Source organism: Rhamphochromis sp. 'chilingali' (assembly GCF_963969265.1).
Source record: "Rhamphochromis sp. 'chilingali' genome assembly, chromosome: 13".
Lineage (NCBI taxonomy): Eukaryota > Metazoa > Chordata > Actinopteri > Cichliformes > Cichlidae > Rhamphochromis > Rhamphochromis sp. 'chilingali'.
Window position 1 is genome coordinate 13,144,751 of NC_137940.1, and position 22,060 is coordinate 13,166,810.

Consider the following 22,060-nt stretch of genomic DNA (forward strand, 5'->3'; position numbering starts at 1 on the left):
TGTCTTTACACGTTCTCCCTTTATGTGTGTGGGTTCTCTCAGGCTTCCTCCCACAGTCCAAACTGCGCACAGAGGTCCACTTTAAAATAGCAAATGTGAAAAAATTAAAGAAAAACTTGGAAAGCACATCAGATTTAATGAAAAAAACTCGTGCTGGTTGTCTGTACTGCTATGGACTGGGTAATGTGTTAGGAACAAAAGGATGCCAAATCAACTGATGGAAATGAATCATCCTACAGAGGGCTGAATTGAAGTCAAAAATGAAAAATGATGCAACAGGCTAAAAATTTCACTGCAGGATGGTGCTCAGTAGTTTGCACAGTCCCTATGAGCTTGTATGCTATATATTTTTTTAATCCTGTCCTGTTTGACAGCTTCAGCTATCAGAATTGTGATCTGGATGCTCTTTGGTGCCAAACACATTTTCCTTTTGCAAGAACAGCTATATAAAATCTCTGTAGGCTCCTACTGTTCATGTGAATCTTTTATCTGTTTATTTATTAATTTCTGTTTGTTTTATTTTAGGTATTATATTATATGAGGTATAGCATGATGATGTCTAAGGCAGGGGAAAATAAACAAAGGGTCGAGGGGATTGGGAGAATTCTAGTAAAAGGATAGAGTACAAATAGAAATGCACAATGTATCACCAACTGTTGCACCTGTAAGAAAAAAAACAGCATACAGCACCTGTATGGGGTGGGGTCACCGCGCAGTACAGCCAGCAAAGCCACATGAATGGCCTTACACACTGTGACCTATGTGACCTGTGCAAGAGTAGACTGGTGTGTGCACCACAGTAGACATCGTTCCAACAGACACACACGTTAAAGGGACGAGCCAAACTGGTCTGGGTCTGAAACAATCTAACCCTAACCCAACGGTGTTCCCTCATCTCGACGCCCCACCCTAACCAATGGGTTTAAAGCCACCCACAAGTCCCGGAGGCACAGACCGCTGAACTGCTTTCAAGTTCGATATTTCTTTGTGTTTCTTGATAATGTTCTGTAAACAACATTTTCTGATATTGTTTTTTTCTCTGAGTCTTTGTCACTTTTTGCCTGAACGCTTTGACGTATGTGATCCATTTGGATTAACCCTTTAGAGCCGATCGGAGCGGGAACGCTCTGTTATGCGTAACTATTTTTAAATCCCAGTAGCACCACGTAAGCTAGCGCAAAAATTTTTTTTGCATATGAAACCGGAGGAGTTGTACTTACATCTGATGCCATCAGCTTGTCCTAGGTCACGGTTTCCTTCCACATAAAGCTTTGCAAAAACTGCATAAAAAGCGCTTGCAGGAACAAAAACATAATATTCCAGAAACACGCTTTACCGATCTGATCAGCTGTTCAAAACACTTCCTACGTTGGAATAGACGTCAGCGCGAACTTTTGCATTTCCGCCATTACCTGCCCGAAACCGGAAGTGACGTCATTTTCGCGGAAATGTAGTCTTTTTTGCGATCAGGGCCTCAGGGCCTATACTGCTCTTTTTAAAAGTTATCTTTGACTTTATGACTTTCTGTGTCGTTTCTGGGATTCTTAGGACTCATATTGCACTGCTGGAAATAGTTTATTTTGATGCATATGCTGCTTTTTTGAAAATTTGCAGTATAATATTTATTTTCATTTTTCCTGCAGTGTATAAAAATTGGTGTATTTCAAAAATAAAACTATGAAGACACTCAAAATAAATTTCCTGTGGTGGGAAACTATTTTGTGCAACTTTTTTGTATTTACAGTTTTGAGGGATAAGACTCTTAAATTTCTCTAACTACAAATATATGTTAAAAAATCAAAAACGATTTTCAATTTTTTTGTAGTTTATTGCACTTTTTTGCAATTTATGTAATTACTATGCACTTAATGAATACATATTATTAAAATCTGGGCTATAATGGTTGTATTGATGTATAGCAACTTGAAATGCTCCCAAAAATGGCTCCACAGCATGTAAAAATATAATATAAGCTCTGGCGGACTTGGTTCTATGGTAGGTCTTAAAGGGTTAACTATTAACTAAGCTTCATGTCAAGGGTTTGGGTCCTGTGCACCAGGGGAGTAGTAATAGTAATGTGTATATCAGACCCACACCATCCACCTAACCAACCCTAACCCTATTCATAACTCTATTCATTTATGCCGTCCTTTTGGTTCCTCTTGATGAGCTTCAATTAAGTTGCTTGTTGTAATCTTGGTGGTTGGAGCATGTGAGCCAAAGTTCATCATCAGATTATGATGCATTGTGATGTTGCCAGGAGACACTGGAACATGTCATCACCTTCTCCCGCTCTCTGTGTGTTACTGTCTGTGTTTCAGACTTCTAGCTTCACACTGACTCGTGTTTTATTCATGTGTATCACTAAGTGTATGTACACTTTTGTTCCATATGAGTTGTCATTTTAGATGTTTTTGTCATTTTTTATTGTTTTTCTTTTAAAGAAAGAAATTATTAAGAGTTGCATCTCCCCTGCAGCCTCTGCCCTCGTACAATTGATTCCTGTGAGAGAAACAAAGCTCACTGTTTTGGGCAAATTTAGAGAGCAACATGAATAAGTGCAGTCTGCAGGAAAGAAAAATGCACCGTATGTAGATGTCTGTATCATTGTCCACATGTTTAACTATTAAGTTCAGGATAGATAATAGCCTAATGTGATAAACAAATAATACCAGATCAAAAAAAAAAGCCAATGAACCTTGAGAGAGAAAAACTGAGCTTTATTTATATTCCCTTTAATTCATGCACACTGTTATGTTGTTAGATCATTCCATCCCTGTACTACAATTCCATTTTCAAAGAGCTTTTTCTTTTGAAGGTTATCAGGAGCCAAACTGTGGACTCAGAGAGCAGTGATGGTAATTCAAATAGTCCGTTAGTTGCTTAGCTACTACTGTTTTTAACCACTTAATACTGGAAGTAATTTTAGTGTCCTGCAATTAGCTAAATCAGACTGAGCTCCTCTCTGGAAAATAATATAATTACTGCAGCTTTCATTCCATCAAGGAAAAATGCTTCCATTTATCAGCTGTATAAAAGGGTTATGGTATTATTCTCCATCAAGAGTCCATCCCAGGAACTACTGAATCGTGTAGTCAAGGATGAGAAATTGTACTGATGATGAAGACGTGATCCTCAACACCACACAGACTTCTTACGACACATTAAAATACTCTGAAATGTTCACAAAGTAGTGACACTTTAAAAACTGGGATTTTGCACCATGAATCACTCAACAATCATTTGTGTATACCTACAGGCCAATTTATTAGGTACATCTTGCTACAGCTGCTTTAATTCTTCATGTCAAACTTAAGACGCTGCTGGAAACATTCATCAGAGACTTTAGTCCATGTTGACGTGACATTGTCACACAGTTGTTGGCAGCATCCACGATGACAATCTCCCATTTCTCCGCATCCCAAAGATGCTCTGTTGGACTCAAAAAGGTTTCTTGAATATGACGGTGAGTTTGCTGTACTCTGATGTCACCAGATCTGACATGTTCTGAGATTTCTGACAAGGTCAGAAATCCTAAAAATGATCCTGAAAATCTCCCCACCATCATACTAGCAACATGTTTTAAATGGATCGAGTTGTTGCCGTAGGATTGGCTGATTAAATATAGGTGTTAACAAGCAGTTGAAAGAGTGTACTTAACAAAGTGTCCAGTGAGTGCATATTATATTTCCATGTAATTTAAATAATTTTTTGTCCTCTGAGTAACTCAAACAGTCCAGGTTCTCTTTTGCATTTCGCAGAGCTGTTGCTATCTGAAATATAGATGTAATGTGTGTTTCAAAGGAGCCACGAACACACAGCTCAAGAGCCAGCATCATCTGTCAGCTGTCATCAGCTTCACTGTGTGCCCAGTTCTGTATCAGACGTTTTACTTTCTTTATATCTACGATAATGCAAAGAAACAAAAGCTTGTTTCCAGAAAGATGGAGCCTGTGTTTATCTTCCTGTGAGGAGCCACAGAGTGCATTTCCCTGTAAACATGCCTCATCCTTCTCTGAGCAACATATGGCTATTACTCAGAGGCTCCCATTGCTTAAGCTGAATAGACAGCAAGAATTACATAACAGGTTAACTCACTGTTTGTGTGTTTTATATAATTTTACATCTGAAATGACACACACACACACACACACACACACACACACACATAAGGGAGCTGTGTTTGTATTTCTTACGGAGGATATAAGACGCTCATAAGCTAAAATGTATCCTAACTTTTGCCGCTGACAGCTGTGTTTAACAAGCAGAGTGGATTTAATAATTTGTGCTAACAAATGGCTCCGCCATCCGTTGCTGGCACCTCTCCTCTGAAGAACAGCTCAGAGTTTGCCTGCAAGATAACAGCTGTTAGACGGTGTACTCATCTAACTGGACATTAACACAGTAAAACACAAGACATCCTTTAGACCTTCTGTATGTGTGTGTGTGTGTGTGTGTGTGTGTGTGTGTGTGTGCGTGTGCGCGCGTGTGTGTGTGTGTCAGTGTATCAGTGGTAAAGTGTCACTTAATCACTCGTCTCTATAAAGAAGACACACTGCATGATGACAAATAAATGTCTGCATTTACAGTTTTCTCTCTGTGCACCTCTGGACTGTGTCTCATGTCCCTTCTATATTATTTTTCTTTCAATTTCTCTTTGTAAATCTGGTTCTGACCACAGATGTGGAAATGACTGCACTGAGATCAAACATCAAATGTAGGACGAAGGATCTTCACGTATGATGAGACCAAACAGAAGTCTTGAGTTGAAACGTCCACAGTCGAAGCCCAAAGACGGTTCATCAGATGGTGACCGACTGCAGGATCAGAGTATCCATATAAAGTTCTTCTGTAAGGCGTCCCAGTGACGGCGTTCAGCAGGTAGGACCTCACCTGCTGCATGTAGCACAGAACCATCATAAGTGCCTTTTTTCTAGTCACACCAACACAATTTTCATTAATCATCCACACTACTCACCACTCAGATTGCTGCTTTTAGTTGCCTTAACTTCCATCCATCCATCTTTTTCCGCTTATACGGGGCCAGGTCGCGGGGATAGCAGCCTAAGCAGAGAAGCTCAGACCTCCCTCTCCCCAGCCACCTCCTCCAGCTTGTCCAGGGGCACACTGAGGCATTTCCAGGGCAGCCAAGAGATATAATCTCTCCAGCGTGTGGGACATGCCCAGAACATCTCACCCAGGAGGCGCCCAGGAGGCATCCTTGTTAGATGCCCGAACCTCCTCAACTAGCTCCTTTCGATGTGGAGGAGCTGTGGCTCTACTCTGAGTCTCTCCCAGATGGCTGAACTTCTCACCCTATCTGTAAGGGAGAGGCCAGCCACCCTTTGGAGGAAGCTTATTTCTGTCGCTTGTATCTGTAATCTCGTTCTTTTGGTCCCTACCCACAGCTCGTGACCATAGGTGAAGGTAGGGATGTAAATAGACCGGTAAATTGGCTCTCAGAAGGCTGGGTACTCTGAACCGCCACTTGGCACATAAGCACAGACAACGGTCACGGCCCGTTCCCTGACCTGAAAGCACAGGGAACAAATCCTCTCATCCACTGGGAGAAACCCCAATGTACAGGCAGAAAGCTGAGGGGATACTAGGATGCCAACCCTGGCCTACCGCCTCTCACCAGGGGCAACTCCAGACAGAGCCCCTCTCCAGGAGACTGGTTCCAGAGCCCAAGCCGTGCATTGAGGTGAGCCCAACTATATCTAGCTGGTACCTCTCAACCTCACACACTAATTCACACACTTAGAACACACATGCATCAACACTACAATGAGCGGGTGGAGGGAGGTTTGGAGTCTTCTCTCACCCCCATTCTCTGCGACCTGCTGGAGCGGGGGGGCTAGGAGGAGGAGTTGGCCGTCCGACTGCGGTCTGGAGTGTGGGGCCTCCCTGCTGCTGCGGAGTCGGGGCGGTCTGCCTCCCCCCACCGCAGGGAAAAGGGTAACACCACCTGGGTCTGGGTGCAGTTCCCCCTCCAGGGGCAAGGGTACCTAGACCCGGTTTGTAGAGTAAGCTTGGGGAGTGTGATCGTGTGTACAGCGTCTCTTTATGTCTGTCTCCACGTTGGTTGAGTGTGGAGTAAGTGCATATGAGAGCATGAGGGTGGGAATGGATGTTTGTATATGTGTGTGCCTGTATTTCTGTGTCTATATGTCAGGTTGGGTGTCAGGCGCCACCTCTCTGGGGACATCTTAGGCCCTCCAAGGTTTGGAGGCCTATCTCCCCCTACCACCACTTCCCCTGCCAGTGGCGGACTCCCTCAGACATCGGTGCGTTGGTGGTTCTTTGTGTCCGGGGATGGGCGTCCGGGTACACACCGGCTCACTCCTTGGCAGCCGCTTATCGGGGCCTGGAGCCTGGGGCTCGCTCGGGCCACTTCGGAGGTGGGGTGCCCCCGGCCTCTTGGCCTGGGGCTCGGTCACTCAGGCACGGCTGGCTGCCGGCGGAGTTCACGGGCGCGTCACTGCAACTCCCCCTGGCTTCTGCTCCGCGGCTGCTGAGTGAGCCCTCATCTGGGACTCTCCTCAGCTCTTTCTGGGACAGTGGCGCGGCTGCCCCTCTGTTGGTCTTCCTTGGTCTCTTGTGTTCTGGGGGCCTCTGGATGTCTGGAGTTTTGATCTCCTCCATACCTGCTTCATGCCCTGGAGGACGGGGCTGTGGCCCCCCCACACCCTCTAGCAGATCATTACATGAAGGAACCTTTTAAAAAAACAAGCGCGTCCATGCTCACAGGTGTACACACGGGTGATCACACCCACAAACTACACCCTTTTTGGCTCCTACCTCAAAGCACACTGTGTTCTGTTGATCTTATGTGCTGCACAATAATGTTTAATATTTAGTATTTACTGCCATATTCCCATATATCATTGTGATGTTGTTTATTCTATTACTCTTGTTCTCTTCTGCTTGTTTTCTTTTTTCTTTCTCAGCAGGTGATCCAGGTGATCGATATATGCATTTTTTATTTCTTTTTTTTTTCTGCTCATTCTGTTGGTTTTTGTTTTTTGCCCTTCTCCCCCGTCCCTCTTCTCAGCTGTTTCTCTTTCCCTCTTTCTTTCTCCCCTTCTTTCCCCCAGTCAAGTCTGTCCCGTATTCAGTAAATGAAAATAAAATAAACAATAAAAGGTGAATCAAATGGACCATTACGGCAAGGCTGGGATGGTCAATTTGGTAAAGTAAATCCGTTGGGTATCTTTCTTTGCCTTTAGACAACAATTCTGATGGCAAAAGAGCCAAACGGGACAGGCAAAAAAAAAAAAAAAAAAAAAAAAAACACTAATTCAGGCTCCTTCCCCACCAGAGAGGTGACATTGCATGTCCCAATTGCCAGTCTTGGTAGCCAGAGATCGGTCCGCCAGGGCCTCCACTCCTAGCCACCACCCAGGTCACAGGAGGCACCCGACCCCAATGGTGCCTCCTGCGCATGGCGGGCCTGAAGGAAGACAGGCCCATGTCCCCCTTTTGGGCTGGGACCAGCTGGGCCCAGTGGACTAAGGCCTGGCCACCAGACGCTCACCCTCAGGCACCTTGCCCAGGCCTGGCTCCAGGACCTCACCCCGGTAACCCTATCCAGCAGGGTGAACTGTTCCCTAGTTGTTCTTCTCATAGGGGTCGCCAATGAGTCCACACCTCTTGCACACAGACTGCAGTCATCTGCAATCATTGGACTTTCTTGTTTCCAAGCAAGCCAGCCTGATGAAGGTTTGATTACAAACTGAAACGTTTCATGTTTGGCTTGCATGTCAGTGTTTTTGTAATTAATTGAGTGGACTACAATTAAAAGTGATCATTTATCACATGAAAAAGTAGTATGTGTGATCCGCTAGCATAGAGCCCCTTAGCATTAATTAGCAACGGTAATAGTGCTTACAAGGCTAAGCTAAGGCTAAAGGCTGGACCTCAAACATGCCCGCGTGGTCCGAGGACGAGCCATGGACCGTGGTGGAGCGAAGGAGAGGCCGTAACAGAGACCGCGAATGGATGGCTAGAACATACAGATGGAAACCATCTGGCTGAAACAGCTACTCGTCCTGGGATGGGCGGAGAACCTACAAAGAGATGAAGGTGAGAGAGACTTTTTCCAACTGCGGCAATGGAACTGCAGTGAAGAACCGCCAGTTGCTGACTGCTATACTGCCCGGTATGGAGAATGGCCCTGGCGGGATTGGAGATTTGAATGAAGGTAAGGCCGAGAAAAACAGTATGTAAAACCCATTCGGAGTGAACAGACAAGACCTCCAAAGCACAAAATACAGTCAGATGATCCAGACTTTTCTGCTAAAGTTCGCATCATTCATAGACTGATTAAATCAGTGCATCATCTGAAAAATGTCTGACAAGAAGATTATCCTCCTTCTTTGAGCAAAATGGCCCAAAATTTAGCAACGGTTATCAAGCCAGCTATCCCCAATATGAAGACACAAGACACACAGCCATATTAATGCTCCGTGAACACTATACTCAGAATATAGAGAATGAAGCCCTCTATATTCTTCAGTCCTGTCCTCCCAGACAGGACTGAACTTTTTTGGTGCAGTCCTGTCCTCCCAGTCCTGCAGGGTTCCCTTTGGGATAGCATCATCCTGGGCCAAAAGGAATCTGGGCCGCCGTCTCCAGCCCGAGTCACTGGACCAGACCCAAGCCGTCATCATAGCCAAACTAGCAGACTTGATGCCAGGCACCAGATCAGCTGAGCAGGAGGACACAACCAGTGAACCAGAGCAACATCCACAGGTTCATGCCCCACCTGCAACATGTGCCACATCCAAAAACACAGCCTCAACTATGACTGTCAAGCTCTCTAAGTTTGTGCAGCTTCCCCGCTTGAAAGGGATTGATGCATCTACCACAGGTGTTTAACTGGGTTTCACTCAATGACCAGGCAGATCTTTTGTTTTCCTTTTCTTTAATCTTCTTTTCGGCCACAGTCAGCCATAGGTGAAAAACCTTTAAATACAAACCAAAAAACCAAAATACAAATTATGTTTGTTATCACACATCTGCAAATATTGTAAACAATCCCAAACACATTTTCTTTTTTAAACACATCAATGCAGTGCGCAAGCTTTGTAGTACAATATTTACTTGAGTATTTTTAAATGCTCAAATTATGTAATTCACTAGCAATTGTACATACACCTTGAGAAATACTGCTTTCTATTAAAGTGCTAAATTAAATAATCAATCTGCATTAGAACTTGAGCAATAACAATAGTATTTATAACCAGCTTCTCTTAACCATATGCAAGCATTAACAGTCTTCCATATGCAGACCAACAATAAACAATGGTGCCGCTCGTAAACAGGCAACCAACTCACGGCACAGTGCTAATGCTACGTAAGCTAGCGGCAGCCGCGATTCTTTAGCAACTCGCTTCAAAGTCTTTTACCATAGTCAGCAACCATTCCCTTACCGGCTGCCTCCCTGGCTTTGTAGATACTTCAGTTCCACACAATATTCATGTTGGCAACAACTTATTGAAAGAATTATGCTGGGCTTTTCCCGAAAGTGGCAACTTCCTGTTGCTCCCCAGTTCGCCTTCTTTTTCCTTCCCGACAGAAACCCAGACACAAGATTAGTTCCGCCCTCCAGTCTGTCACGTTTACTTTTTTCCCTCAGGGCTCTCCACCTCCCACTCGATCTTCCCTTGGAACACAGGAGATCGCCAAGTTCACAAGCAAACCGCAGTTTAACTCATCCCATTTAAGCATGACACTGACGACTTGGTCCCATTTTGCTCCTCCACAGGTAACAGAACAACTAGACGTCTGACGTCTCTATGAAGGATGGTAGCTTGAGCCACTGGAGTCGCTCCTCTTGAACTAGAGCTTAAGTCCTCCGCCCTCAAGGACTTAGCCACAGAACCACTGTAACTTGGGCATACCCGGACATTGACGTCCCTCACAATACCCTTTTTGTCTGGATTAGTGCTGACAACTATGCCCATTTTGAAGTGCCCTCTCAGCGCATTCTGATCACTTAACCAGACGACATCTCCAACAGTGACATTTCTGTGTGCAGTGTGCCACTTGCGCCTTACAAACAAATTAGGGCCAGCAAGTTGGCTCCAGGACCTCCAAAACTTGCTCACTTCTGCCTGGATTGCTTGAAGTCTCTTATAGGGGTAAACGGAAAAGTCAAACATCTTGAAGTCCCCACTTTGAGATGCTCGACCAAGCAAAAGACTGTTGGGTGTGACGTAATGAATGCAACCTTCCCGACTCTGTACTCTGGCATCAATCGGGCGCTCATTTGCAAGGTTAGCTGCCACATGAAGAGCTGTCTGGAACTCACTGTAACTTAGCCCAGACTCCCTTCTAAGACTCTGGAGTGCTCTCTTCACAATGCGCACAGCAGCCTCAGCAGCTCCATTTCTATGTGGGGAATCAGCCGGATTTACTTTCCACATCCACTCTGTTCCATTCTTTGCTGCAGTCTCCTCCAAGACAAACTTATTCTGACTTTCCAAGAATCCGTAAAGTTCCTTCAAGACAGACTTTGCTCCTACGAAATTAGTACCTGGGTCTGACCAGATCTTTCTTGGATGTCCTCTAATTGCTGTAACTCTCTGGTAAGCCATTAAGAAGCCTTCAGTCGACAAGGAATTTACTAACTCCGTGTGAATCGCTCTGCTGGCCATACAACAGAATACAACCCCCCAAACCTTTATCATGACTCTTTTCTTGATGTCATCCTTCACTTGGTAGGGTCCAAAGAGATCCACTGTTGTGAACTCAAAAGGTAAAGCAGGTTGAGTTCTTTCCGGAGGTAAGTCGCCCATTATTTGCCGGCAACTCTGTGCTTTTGCTTTCCGGCAAACCACACAACCATCCACAACTTTTTGAGCAATCCTTCTCCCTCTTATGACCCACGCTTTCTTCCTCATTCTGAGCAGGGTCCCAGCAACTCCCTCATGACTCTCATTGTGGGCCTCCCGAGCCAACAGTGTAGAGATCCAAGCATCATAAGCCAAGATGGGAACACTAACCTGGTCTTTCTTAAAAGCTTGCACTCGGCCGCCACAAACAAAGAGCCCAGAGCTTGGGTCTTTGTATACAACCAGTCTATCTGTAGTAGTGCTTGGGAAGACAGCGCTGTCTTGTGCTGCAAGGAAGATGTCTCTTAGAGCATCTTCACGTTCCTTCACCGAAATTACTCCTACCAACGGGACTGCCTCCCACTTTGGGTCATTAGCAGCTGGATGTCCCCCAAGAAACTTTCTAGCTGCTCTCCAAGTCCAAGCAACTGATCTAACTAATCGAGTTAGGTCACTGAACCGCTTGACATCTACAAGGTTCTTGATGACTGACCCCGCAGGTGGCCTTCGCTGCTCTCCCTGGGCCTCAGCAGCCCGACTTCGCTTTTCTTCTTGCCCTTTTATCTCGGCCCTTGTCAAGGCAGCGACAAACGCCTTTCTTTGCAGCTTATTGACGTTTTCTTTGGCAGTGGCGGCTAACTCTTTAGCTGACCTGACTGGCCACTCGCACACCGGCAAACTCAAGAACTTTGGACCATTTTGCCATTCTGAGTCTTCATCTAGATCCCTGGGACTAGCTCCTCTTGTGACTACATCCGCAATGTTCTGAGGGCCAGGAACCCACCACCAATCTTGAATCCTTGTGCTGCTCTGTATTTCTCCAATCCTATTTGCAAAAAAGGTCTGGTACCCATAGCTCTCCCGCTGTATTGCCCCAATGACGGTTTGGCTATCGACAAAGTGATACCACCTCTCAACCTGAATCCGGCTTTGCGCCTCAAAGTATTTCTTTAGGCGTGAGCCAAACACTGCCCCACACAGCTCTGCTTTGACAACATCCCCTTTGTGGTCCAATGGTGTTAACTTAGCTTTGGACTCCACCAACCTGATGATTGGGCCCTGATCTGAATTCCACCTTAAGTACAACACTGCCCCATAGGCTTGCTCACTTCCATCGGAGAAAGTAATTGCCCAGGGTTCTTCGGTGAAGCACGGGGGAGTTAGCGCCCTTGCAAATGTGACTTTGCTGAGCTGGGCATACTCCTCAAAAAGCCTAATGGCGTCCTCCCTCAGGGCATCTGAGAGCGCCATATCCCAAGTGTCCTTGACCAAGCAGCTTTCTACTTTTGTCTCTTGGAATGCCCTGCGAACTAAGATTGCTCCTTTTTGCTTTGCAGGAGTGACCAAACCGACTGGGTCATACAACCCTGACACTTGGCTGAGAAGCTCTCTTCGCGTCAGTGGGTTTGGCGTGTGGGTCTTAATCTGCTCCTGGGCAAGGTCTTGGCCAACTCGCATCTTTTTCTTCCTCTTGGAGAAGTTGATTGCTACCATGACATGAAGCTTGTCTTCTTCCACTATGTAACCCAGACCAAGAGCTTTGCTTTCTTCGTCACGCATTTGGTTTGGTAGGACAATGGTTTTCATTCTTGTTTTCTCACCCTCGTCATTGCGCTTCCTCCTCCCACTTTGACCAGACAAGACCCAAGGTTTCAGCTCAAATCCTCCAGCCTTTAGGATCTGCTCAATGTTCTCCGTAATGACTTTTAGTTGGTTCATGTCATTGTGAGAGGTAAGGATGTCGTCGACATAGCTGTCTTGCTGGAGTACACGACGTTCCTCCTTGAGGTGGGAAAAGGTAGAAAGGCTGGCAGTTTCACGCATTGCCAGCTGTGCAATGCATCCTGCCGGTTTATCTCCAATGTTCACCCTTGTGATGGCATATTCCTCTAGCTCGTCATCCTCAGAGTCCCGCCAGAGGAACCTATGCAGATGCATCTCTTTGTCGTCTAACCAAACTGAATTGTACATCTTTTTTATGTCACCAAGGGCTCCGTACACTCCGCCCCTGAATCTGAGGAGAACTGCTCGAATCTGGTTGAGGACATCTGGACCCTTTATTAGCAGGTCGTTCAAGCTCACACCTCTAAACCTCTGGCTGCTATTCCACACAAGCCTCACTGGAGTTGTAACAGAGTGGGGATTCGGAGCAATGAGGTGGCTCACGTACCACACTGGCCCATCCCAGTTACTGATCATGTCCTTGGACAACTTGACTGCGGCTCCACGCTCCACCATGTCATGCACCTGAGCAGCATAAGCAGCTTTCCATTCAGGCTCCTTGGCCAATTGTTTCTCTGTCCGGAGGAATGTGCTCTCAACTCCTTTTTTGTTATCTGGTAAGGATACTGGATCTTCAGCCCAAGGGTATCTGGTATGCCAGTGTGGCTCGTCGCTGTGGCCATCACCCGTGACATAGGTGAGTCCTTCTCTTATTATTTCAAGCTCTCTCTCCTCGGCCAGTGTCATTTCTTTCCCACCTGGCTGGCAATTTCCGCAACGACAACCCCCACACTTTGGCTCACATGCAGCACCAATACTATCCCACTTCCACCACTCTAAGAATCCTCGACTGGTGGTTGAGGTACTTGACCTCTGAAGCTTAGCAGGAACATGCTTCCTTGTTGAAGACTGGTCCGAGGCCTCGCCAATGAGCTCCTCATACTTGACAGCTGCTGCTCTCATTGACCTGGCAAAGTGTGTCTTGGACATGTGGGCAGAGACAGTAAGCTCCTCGAAGAGCTCAGGGTGAGTTCCCCCAACTGTCTTTCCAAGTGGCCCATCCCATAACACAAGGTCACCGATGACTCTGCTCCTCTGAGGCGCTAGCCGACCTTCTTTATGACTTATAAGCAGATGAATGTCTTTCGGTCTTACAAGATCGTTGAGTGGTATATCCGGAAAGAACCTTTGTAGCTGACTCGGTGTGACATGTTTGTGGACTTCTGCTATGCTGTCGAGTCCATAGCAGACCAGTTGGTGTGACCTAAGGGTGCCTCTAGGCGTTCTGACTCGGATCTTTAAAAGATACCGCCTTGTTCTCACGTGCGTTTTCATTGCCCCTACTCCATGAACAACCAGAGTGATTTCTTCACTTCTTAGGTTAAGACTGCTTGCAGCCCTGTGGGTTATATAGTTGGTGTCAGAAGCCAGGTCAATTAATGTCCCAATCTTTTGCCCAGCATTAGCTGTGACCTCAAGGAGCATCATGATTACTGGCAGCTCTCGAAGCCCACCTTCAAATAGGAGGCTTGGCTGCTCCTTGGTGGTGCTGCATGTCCTAGATGCAGTGTTTGAAAACGCATCCCTGCATTCTCTTGCCAGTTCAGGTGACAGTTTTCTGAGGAACTCCTCCTGATCCTCTGTACATTTCCTGCTGACCTTTCCTCCCTCTGGATCAGATCTATTTTGCTTCCCTGCTGCACTTCCCTTCCTCACCTCAGCATTAGGGCATAGGTAGTAATGGTGCTCCGCAGCGTGTGCTTCTTTGCAGCCTGGGTTTTTGCACAGATAAGTGGGTTTGCAGTATGACCCTTTGTCATGAACGTCGAGACAACTCCAGCATGCGCCTAGTTTCTTAATTGCGGCCTTCTTTTCTGCAAGCTTTAATGTCTTAAATTGCCTGCAGAAGTAGAGTTTCTTTTTATGCTTTCCATCACCGCAGACCACACACCCTTCATCACTACCTGATTTGGTGAATTTGGTTCTGGAATGTTTCAGCTCCACTCTTTCTCGCTTACTTGGCTCTTCCTCTCTCAGATGATCAAGCTGTTCATATATGGTTTCTTGCTCTTTGAGGAATTCCAGAAGACTATCAAATCGTTTTTCTGGGGTGACCGTGTTTCTACTGTCAGCAACATAAATAAGCCACTCCTTTTTGAGTGTTTCCGGAAGTTTACTTTCGATTGACTTTGTCACCAGTGGGTTTTTTATGGCCCCCGTGTCACCAAGGTCAACCAGGTCTTGAAGTGCCTTCTCCACAGCTTGAATTAATTCCACTATTTTTCTTGGCTGGTGGCTCTTGACAGCTGGCATTCTCTGTAACTCCTCCACTATTTCAATAGCAATTGATGTTTGATTGCCGAACCGATTCTCCAAAACACGAAAGATGTCGTCTGCAGTGTTGTAAGTGGTGAGTCGAAGTTCTCTCGTTATTTTCTCATCCACACTATCAAGTAGCTGAAACTTTTTGATCTCTTTCGAACCAGATGGCTCCGCCTGCCCCTGAAGAACCTCCCATTCCTTCTTCCATCTGTGGAAGTCTCGTTTATTTCCAAGAAACTTAGGAAGTGCTGTTGGTTTCAGCTTGATGATTGGCATGGGGCAGCTGGAGGTAACTGGCAATGATGACAGGTGATCAGCATCCTCCTTTATTCTCATCTCCAGAAAGTCAGCTTTTCTGGAAACCAGCCTGGGGACGCAGAGTTCCAGCTTCTGTATATTGCTTTGAAGATCTCTCCGAATACCTGATGGGATCCAATGCTTCCACTTGCTATACCTCTCCTTTGCCACTCCCACCAGTTCTTTCAGGTGGCCAAGAACGAAATCATACACTTCATAATTACCGTCAGGCGTAATGGCAGCAACATGTTCACACTCAGCCTCTGCTGCCTGTAGTGCTGTGGACAATTCTGCACTTCCAAAGTTGGCCCAGAGAGCCTCTCTGACTAGGGTTTTTATTTCCTTCAGTTTTAACTCACATTCACTTGCAGTCTTTGCTAAGTCGGCTCTCTGTTGTTCTGTCAGCACAGCTGCTTCACTTGTGTCAGGCTTTGCCTCTAGCTCTGTAATGAAACCGGCCTCTAGATCATCATTGGCCTCCATGACTTTCTCTGCTTCCATCGTCAGTCTATTGAAACTGTCTTTGAGTTCTTCTTCAGTCATATCCTCATGCGTCCTCGTAATGCTATTAACCAGACGAGAGAATGATCTCTTGGCTGTTGCCCTCACTCCTTTGAGTTGTTCAACTGACTTTCCAGCAGCTTGGTCTGCCATTTTTGTGTGCTCAGGCTTGAACTGGGGTTTATTTACTAATGGGAATGGCACATGCAACTTGAGGGATTCTCCGAATTTCCTCTTTGCACTAATTATTCCCTTATCCCAGGACTCCAGGTCATTTTTCCCAGATTTGATTTCCCGGTTTTTCACTGTCAAGCTCTCTAAGTTTGTGCAGCTTCCCCGCTTGAAAGGGATTGATGCATCTACCACAGGTGTTTAACTGGGTTTCACTCAATGACCAGGCAGATCTTTTGTTTTCCTTTTCTTTAATCTTCTTTTCGGCCACAGTCAGCCATAGGTGAAAAACCTTTAAATACAAACCAAAAAACCAAAATACAAATTATGTTTGTTATCACACATCTGCAAATATTGTAAACAATCCCAAACACATTTTCTTTTTTAAACACATCAATGCAGTGCGCAAGCTTTGTAGTACAATATTTACTTGAGTATTTTTAAATGCTCAAATTATGTAATTCACTAGCAATTGTACATACACCTTGAGAAATACTGCTTTCTATTAAAGTGCTAAATTAAATAATCAATCTGCATTAGAACTTGAGCAATAACAATAGTATTTATAACCAGCTTCTCTTAACCATATGCAAGCATTAACAGTCTTCCATATGCAGACCAACAATAAACAATGGTGCCGCTCGTAAACAGGCAACCAACTCACGGCACAGTGCTAATGCTACGTAAGCTAGCGGCAGCCGCAATTCTTTAGCAACTCGCTTCAAAGTCTTTTACCATAGTCAGCAACCATTCCCTTACCGGCTGCCTCCCTGGCTTTGTAGATACTTCAGTTCCACACAATATTCATGTTGGCAACAACTTATTGAAAGAATTATGCTGGGCTTTTCCCGAAAGTGGCAACTTCCTGTTGCTCCCCAGTTCGCCTTCTTTTTCCTTCCCGACAGAAACCCAGACACAAGATTAGTTCCGCCCTCCAGTCTGTCACGTTTACTTTTTTTCCTCAGGGCTCTCCACCTCCTACTCGGTTTGACTTGACAATGACTGATCCCATCATGGGGGACTGGTCAACCTTGGTAGACAGAGAGAGGGGAGTGAGAGCAGCCTGATGAACACCCCTCCGACTAATTCACAAGGGACAGACCTCAACCAATCAGTGCCAAGGGACCAAGGAGGAAAAGAACTCCCATCATGCAACACAAGACTTTGGCTGAGGAGCAGTGTTGGACAAGTTACTTTGAAAAAGTAATTATTTATAGTTACTAGTTACTTCTTCAAAAAAGTAACTGTGTTAGTAACTGAGTTACAAGATTCAGATTAATTACTTAAAAAGTATAATTGGCCATTTTTTAACTTTTGATTTTACCTCTACATTTCACCTTTAAAAACTATTTACTTTGCCTTGTTTGGTATCATCCTTTTCAGCACAACCTCACGTGTCTAAATTTACAGTTATGTTTTCATTTTGACATACTGTATTAACACAATTGATCTAAAATCAGACAGAAAACATAAAATCCGAGTAGAAAAAGTTATATTTTTACTGTAGCAACCACAAACATTAATGAATCATATTTCATAACTTTAAATGCAAATATAAATTGTCAATTTTAAAATCATATGGAGTTTGCAAACAACAAAGTTATTTGCCATTACCTTTTACCCCCCTTTTTTAAAAAAAAAAAAAACTATTTCAAACTATTTACATAACAATCAGGTTTTCTGCATTCAATAAGATGCCACACAAATTATTTGTGCCACTCCAAAAATTTCTGTCCACTATAAAGGAGAACATCACAGCCTGATACCTGCAGGTCTGACAGCAGGAGGTGTATCCCTCCTGTTTTCTACCTGAAGACAGTAGTTGCCTCAATGTTCTGACACACAACACAACACATTAGCTACACACTCCAAACACGCTAAATGTCACAAATCTCTCACTTTTCAAAACTCGCCCTCTCTCTTTTTCTGCTCTTTCATTCTCTCTCTCTCTCTCTCTCTCTCACCGTCACTCCTAAAACTTCCCCCTCTTCCTACATTTTTTTGGTCATACGCAGAGAGTGCTTGCTAGAGCAGGGCGATATGGCCAAAAATATTTATCACGATATATATTTGAAAATTTGCGATAACGATATAACTTACGATATAATTGATGCGAGACAAAATACAACTCCACAACATTACTAGCGCAAAAAGACAACCTTCCATTTATTTTCACTTAAACAAGAAGCTGGTTTTTATGTACATTAAAGCTTTATAAAAATGTAACAGTGCAAATGCAAATTCCTTGCTGAAAGTTTAACCAAAAGGCATTTCCAGTAGAAATGGGCTGACATATCCTGAGCATAACCATGTATAATATCCACTGAAGTTAAAAAGAGGTGCTTTGCAACATTAAACTGCAGTGTGCAGTACGTATTTTTCGGACCATAAGGTGCACAGGATTATAAGGCACATTAAGCGAAACAAAGCAGTCAGATAAATCAAACTTTATTAAACTCATTCTTCTTGCTTCCTCCACTTCTGTACCATTGATTCATTAATGTTGAATTCTCTGGCAGCTGCTCTATTCCCATGTTGTTGCAGTATATTAATGACTAACCTCGTATTGTGGATGGATTATCTCAGTTGTTCTCCTGACTGAAGATTGGTCCTTTTACAGCATCCTGCCATGCGATTGCATTTGTCTCTAACCATGAGGAACCTTAACGTTAACTTTTATAAGTGGAAAAGTGTTAGTGTTCGTCCTCCAGCTTCACTGTTTATGTTATGCTAACATAGCTGTGTCGCTAGCGATCACGTAACACATAATTATATACCAGCTAGCCCAACTTCAGTAACCCTACAAACGTCACTGCTGTTTAGTTTCCTGTCTTCATTTATGTTGGAAGTGATAGCAGAGCTGTACGTTTGATTTTTTTCAGAAATCTCTTAGTTAGAACATGCAATATCATGCTTAGGTAACTAGCGAAACTAGCGAGCTAACTTCCGCTAGCTTCCTGCTAGCTTCTAACTCCGTTAAATGTAATACATTTTGTTTTCATGGATGCCTGGAAGTTAAACTTCATAGTTACACCTGGTAAAGCAGCAATGCTGATCGTTTTATCAAAGATGAAAGAATTTAGACAGTTTTTAACTCTCATTGATGCTGCAGTGTTCGTTTGACCTGAAGGATACGGAGTTTAGGACCCAGATTACTCCCAGATTTAAGAGCATCTTAGTCCGACAATAATGACGGCCGCTTGCATGTTCTGCAAAAAAATGTGCTTTGTCGTGTATCTGACGGACAAACACCAAACCAGTTCCACATCACTGAAGTTGCACCATTTTTACAAACCAATTCTGGTTCATCTGTTTCACTCAACAATCGGCCATGTGCGTATGAAAACAAAGGCACTGCGCATGCGCGTTTTACTCATATTCTATCGCGATATGTCATTTTCCTATCGTTGCCTAACATTATACCGGTATTACCGTGAACGGTATAATATGGCCCAGCCCTAGTGCTTGCTAGTGCTGTCCTTAGACAAACGTGATGAAACGATTCAGGAAAAAACATCGCATATATATTGTTTAACATACGTGGCCTATCAACACAATTTAAAAACTGGTATATATCACCTTGTTAATTTGGCTCCTTCAAGTGGTCGTGTGATTGGCTTACCACAACTACTTTATTCTTCCTCAGCCAAACAGCAGCAATCATGCGATTGTTTTGCCCCCTTTGTCATGGATCGGCTGTGTGGCAGGCGGGAGGAGGACCCAATCGCAAGATTCACAAACACGGGGATGAACTCAAAAGCAGCTTTATTGCTGACAGGCAGAACATAGGAAATACAGAACTCAACTAAACTGGGAATCAATAAACTAACACTCGTAGGGAGACACAGGGAATCCACACAGCAATGAGGGAGAACGCGACGCCGAACAGAGGGAGACGCAGACAGAAATACACAGAGGGTTAACGAGGAAAGTGGGAACACACGGGGAACACAGCTGACACAGATAACCATAACGAGACAGGGCGGGGTGAACATAACACTGACGGGAGACGGGCAGAGTCAAACAGGAAGTACACAGAGGTTCAGACAGGAGGAGAGAGCACGGTGAGAACACAGACATAACAGGCTGGGGAAAACATGGAATAAAACATGAAAGGGGACAAGGGCTCATGAATACATAGAGGGGCACACAGGGGGTGAGAGTCACAAAGGGAAAGCACACAGGGAACAACATAACAGGGCAACTCAGGAAACAGAACCTAAACAGGGAACTAAATACAAAAATACAAGAGAACTAAGAATACTGGGCCAACACGGCCCAGGACCATGACACCCTTAGCTTCAGGTGTTGTGCCAAAAAGTGATCGTCGGCCAGAAAGTGATTGCCGTCCGCGGGAGCGCGCAGCTGCTGAAAGCTGTAGCACGCAGATTACTTACGTAGACCGCTACGTCCGTGCAACTGATATAAGATGTGGTAAGCTGAACACAGCTTCAACCGTCTGTTTGTTGAAAAATAGTAACGCGACCGCACCGCATTTTCTTGTTAGTAACTGTAACTGCGTTGTGACGATAGAAATATGTCACACCCCTTTCAACACTTGGGATACCCCTCTGATGGCTCTTTTATGTGGGTTAAATTAGCTATGTCATCAGTTTCAGGAACATCTTGTGTACCTTCAATGTCAAGCAGCTGAGATTCCCCAACAGGTGAAATGAGGGGCACTGAAATCTCACCAATCTTCCCAGAAGATTCACTTTCAACACCTCCAGTTCTTCCTGGCTCTTCAAGGTCAAGAAAGCTGACCTGAGATGAGCTTGTGGCAGGGGCTCCTCCCCTGCTTCTATGGGAATTTCCACCTCAATTTCATCTGAAACTGCTCCGGGAACCACCACTCTGCTAAGAGGGATCACATTGTCAGTAACGTGCTGCTCTGGTGGAATGTCGGATGACACGTGGTCAACCTTGGGCATTAGGGTGGAGGTAGCTGGATCCAAAAGTACAACCCTTGAAGGATACACTTCTTCATCTGACATGACATCATCAAAGCATTCGTTTACATAACCTGGGTTTTGATGGGTTCTTGGCCTTCGCACTGTTGGCGGTACTGGGGTTTCAGGAGCACTTACGGGCAGAAACCCACAGGGCAACAGGAGGTCCCTGTGTAAAGTGCGCAAAGGACCATTTCCAGCCTCAGGACGCACTGTATACATGGGAAGGTCATTAGCATGTGACACAACTACATACACATCTGCCTCCCATTTGTCTGCTAGCTTGTGCTTTCCCCTCAGTCTCACATTTCGAACTAGCACTCGATCCCCTGGTTCAAGGCTAGACCCTGTAACTCTCTGGTCGAACCTAGTTTTGTTACGCTCTCTTTCAGGCGGTTCTTCAGGCCTTGCACATACTGTGAATGAGACAATGGCAGAGGATCAACAGGAAGCCCGAAAGCTAAGTCCACAGGGAGTCTTGGTTGTCTCCCGAACATAAGCTCATTAGGTGCAAACCCTGTGGCTTCATGCTTTGTGCAGTTGTATGCATGCACAAGAGGCTTAACATAGTCCCTCCAACGGGACTTGTCCTTATTATTTAGAGTGCCTAGTATCTGCAGCAGCGTTCTGTTAAAACGCTCCACAGGGTTACCCCTTGAATGGTACGGGGTTGTCCGTGTCTTCCGGATTCCTGCCATTTCACACAGCTCCTTAATGGTACGGGACTCAAAGTCGGGCCCCTGATCACTATGGAGTTTTTCGGGGAACCCATAATGTGATATAAAATGTTCCCACAGACACGGTAGTCGCCTTTTGGTTTGGCATTGGTATTGCAAGGGCATACTTAGTAAAATGATCCGTTATTACTAATATGTCCTTGGTATTACTTTGATCTGGTTCCACACTCAGAAAGTCCATGCAGACTAATTCCAATGGTCTGGTGGTCGCTATTGAAACCATTGGGGCTGCTCTCTCTGGGGGCGTTTTTCTTTTTACGCAGCGATCACAAGTCTTAATCTTTTCTTCAACCACTGAGGACATTTTAGGCCAATAAAATCTAGCTCTCACTAGATCAAGGGTGCATTCAACACCAAGATGGCCCATGTCGTCGTGTAGACTTTCAAGTACCATATCTCTCAGTTCTCTTGGTAAGACAAGTTGATGAGTCACTCCCATCACTCCCTGTCTCTTGCGAAACAAGACTCCATTTTGAGCTCTAGCCGGTTCCATTCTCTCAACAAGAGTCCATACTCAGGGAGC

The 22,060-nt window shown here is 44.9% G+C and overlaps 1 long non-coding RNA gene across 1 annotated transcript; it reads right to left on the bottom strand.

Moving 5' to 3' along the window:
- Positions 1-4,440: 4,440 nt before the first annotated feature.
- LOC308408697 lies at positions 4,441-10,048 on the bottom strand. Its single transcript, XR_013973836.1, has 3 exons — positions 9,435-10,048; positions 4,979-8,967; positions 4,441-4,896 (listed from the first exon to the last, which is right to left on the bottom strand). It is a non-coding gene; the product is annotated as an uncharacterized lncRNA (long non-coding RNA).
- Positions 10,049-22,060: the final 12,012 nt, after the last annotated feature.